We start from the raw sequence: 3,710 nt of genomic DNA on the forward strand, positions 1-3,710 counted from the left end.
GATTTGGCCTCACCCCAAACTGTTTGAAAATAAGTTTCTGAGGGTGAAGCCCAGCCATCTGCATTCACAGAAAAATCCAGGTGAGTTATTCGGATACATTGCTGGTGGGAGTGCAAAACGGTACGAAGCCTACGGCGGGGAATTTAGCAAAATATCTAACAAAACTACTACATAGCTGGTTACCCTTCAATCCAGCAATACTATTTCTAGGAATTGACCCTTGAGACACACACCCAACAATCCAAAATACTATGTACCAAGTTATTCACTGTAGGATTATTAACCCGTGTTTGCAAAAATTTTCTCTTACGCTGTTTTTTGGAAATTTTATAGTTTGGGATATTACAATTAGATCTGTGATCCAATTTGAGTAAAATTTTACACATGGCATAAGGAATGGATTGAAGTTGCTTTGCATATGTCCAGTTGTTCCAGAACCATTTGTTGTAAGGACTATTCTTTTCCCACTGAATTGCCTTTGCACCTTTGTTGAAAATCATTTTTCTGTATACAGATGGGCTTACTTCTGGACTCTATTCTGTCCCATTGATCTATTTGTCTCTCTGGTTGTCAATACCACACTGTTTTTTTGTTTTTGTTTTTTTTTGCGGTACGCGGGCCTCTCACTGCTGTGGCTTCTCCCGTTGCGGAGCACAGGCTCCGGACGCGCAGGCTCAGCGGGCACGGCTCACGGGCCCAGCCGCTCCGCGGCAGGTGGGATCCTCCCGGACCGGGTCACAAACCCGCGTCCCCTGCATCGGCAGGCGGACTCTCAACCACTGCGCCACCAGGGAAGCCCCCACACTGTCTTGACAAGTATGGTTTTATAATAAATCTTGATATCAGGTAGTTCTCTGACTTTGTACTTCTTTTTCAAAGTTGTTTTGGCTGCTCTAGGTCGTCAGTATTTCTGTAGAATTTTAGAATCTGTCAGTTTCTCTAAAATCATCTGCTGGGATTTTTCTTGGGATTGTGTAAGATCTATAGCTCAGTTTGGGGAAGGTTGACCTCTTAACAATATACCTCTCCAGTTACTTAGGTTTTCTTTAATTTCTCTTGGCAAGCAGTTTTCAGTATAAACTTCTCGCACTTATTTTGTCAGATTTATCCTGATATGTTTCGTATTTTTTGATGATGTTTTAAAGGATGCGTTTTTAATTTCACTTGTGATTGCTCATGGCTAATACATAGAAACACGATGGATTTTTATATATTGAGCTTGTATCCTGCATATATTAGTTTAGTAGTTTTTGTCCGTTTCATTGAATTTTATGTATAGATGATCATGTTGTCTGTGAATAAAGACAGATTGGCTGCTTACATTGCAATACAAAAAGGTTTTTGTTTGTTGGTTTGTTTGTTTGTTGTTTGCTCTGCATCTTTGTTCCAGCCATGCTGCCGACCCCTACTCCTCCATCCCAGGTAACGCATCACTTCCAGTGGAGTCTGGACCTGGATTCTCCTTACCATGCATGCAGCGCTCACTCTGCAGTATCCAATCCTGCTTCATGACAGTGAACGTGAATCCTTGGTAATGGCCACAGCCCAGCTATGAAACACCCCCTTTTCTGTCTCCAAGTAGCCAGTTGGGATCAATCAAAGTGACAAGCCAAGTCCATGTGGGTGGCCACTGGATCATTCCTTGGGGCACAGATGTTTGCCAGGGGCTGGTATGTGATTTTTGGGGTGGAGATGCAGAGCTGCAGAAAGCTTTTCAAGTGATCAAATTCTAGTCAGCCCTCCTGAAAGACCACAGGCTTCAGTGAATTGCAGAACAACTTCCTTTTTCCCCAAGAATATTAATGAAACTTGCAGCACCGCCAAGTTGCTTTCACGCTGTAACTTTTTCTCAGGATCACTTGTTACGTGCAGGTAACATTAGCCAGAGGGCTGCGCAGGTGGTCTCCACAGGAGAACATGAATACAGCATCTTGGGCATCCAGGTAAGCAAGAGAAAGGTACCCAGTGTGTGAAACTTAAAAGTCCAGCGGAAATAGGTATGTGGCCTCTGTTCTCCCTCTGTGCCCTCAAGGCGCCATCTGGATGGGAATCCAGCGCTTGGGGTGGCAGCCCTGTTTGATTCTCTCTCCTATTGTCTTCATTTAGGTTTTCCCTAGAATGGGGAGCAGGAAGGAAGTCTGACGGTAGTATATTTCAGAGACACTTGAGCCTCAGGGTGAGAACTGTTATTTTCAGCGCATATTAAGAGAAGAGAATCTGATCCCTGGCAGAATAGGGGTTTCATATCTTTTATGATGATTTGTTTCTCCAATCATAAAAATGATAGAGACTCTTTGCAGAAAATTTAGAAGATTAGGAAATGTATAAATAATAAATAATATGTCCACAATCCCACCACAGAGATAAAAATACAGTTAACATTTTAAGAGTATTTCCTTATAGACACATATAAGAGCATACATATGTGTATAAGTGCACACACACACACACATATATAAACACATTTTCCCCATTTTTTGGCCAAAATGGAATTGTATTGTGTATATTTTTATACTGCTCTTTCCATTGAATATGATTCTATGAACAGTTTCCCATGCCATTAAACATTCCTCAGGATCAATAATTCTAAATGGCTATAATGTATCAGACAAATATACTATAAGTTATTTAACTGTTTCCACATCGCCAAAAGTTTAGGACGCCTCCAGTTTTCTTCCTTCTAAGTAATGAGGCGATGAATATCCTTGTTCATTCATCTTCACACACATATTTGGTTTCCTGAATTATTCTCGGTCCCAAGAATCCTGTATATAGTGGGGAATATTTTCATCACCGCTTAAACACAGCTTGGGGTCTGGTTTTAATTAGGGGGCCACACGCATACAGAGATGAGAGTGACACTTCATGAGTGAAAATATAAACCTTTGCGACGTTGGGGGTAAAGTCTAGTTGGGCCGAGGTAGATCTCGAGGTGAAGACCCAGGCTGCCCTGAAGTTGTGTTTTCTCTCTCCAGTAGGGAAAAGGGGGGTCGCCCTTCCTCCTGTCCCCCGTCTTGCAGTCTCTTGGGTACTCAAAAGGCAGGAGAATGCCCTCCTTTTGCCACTGGTTTCCTCCCGCCAGCCCCCCTGCAGCATCACCGTCAGGTAAAAGTGTTGCTCATCCTTAGGTTTTTGTCCAAGGACGGAGGCTTAGCTGCTGAAGGAGAATAAGTAGGTTTGTTTTTCCTCTTTACCCACCACTCTGCGGCCAAGCAGTGGTGCTGTGATTTGTTCTGCTGAATGGAAACCCTCTCAGATCAGAAGATGGGGACGCAGTGGTGAAATCCCCTGATCTCAAATGCACACGCAGTACACAGTGACCATCCCCACACCCCCAGTACGGGGCCTTGTGAGGGAGCAGCCCAGCTCAGACCTCTGCAAACCCCTCCTGTCCGGAGACTTGGGGTACTCTTTTCAGATCCGCACGATTTTCTTCTAATATTTCTCTGCTAATTTCCTCATTTCATTTTTTTAATCCTCTTTCTTCTGGATGTGAGGCCTCCTGAATGAATCTGCTTTCTCTCTTTTCCTTCTTTCCTTTTTTCCCCTCTTTCTTCCTTTTCTTCCTCCTTGTTTTTGGAGGATTCCTCAAACATGTGCACAAACCCCCTGTTGAATTTTAAATTCCCCCTTTCATATTTGCACTTGGCAAGAGCTCTTTCTAATTCTCACCTGTTCTTGTTTTAATAGTGCAAAGCTGGGCTTCCCTG

This window comes from Lipotes vexillifer, unplaced genomic scaffold (genome assembly GCF_000442215.2).
Source record: "Lipotes vexillifer unplaced genomic scaffold, Lipotes_vexillifer_v1.1 scaffold982, whole genome shotgun sequence".
Taxonomy (NCBI): domain Eukaryota; kingdom Metazoa; phylum Chordata; class Mammalia; order Artiodactyla; family Lipotidae; genus Lipotes; species Lipotes vexillifer.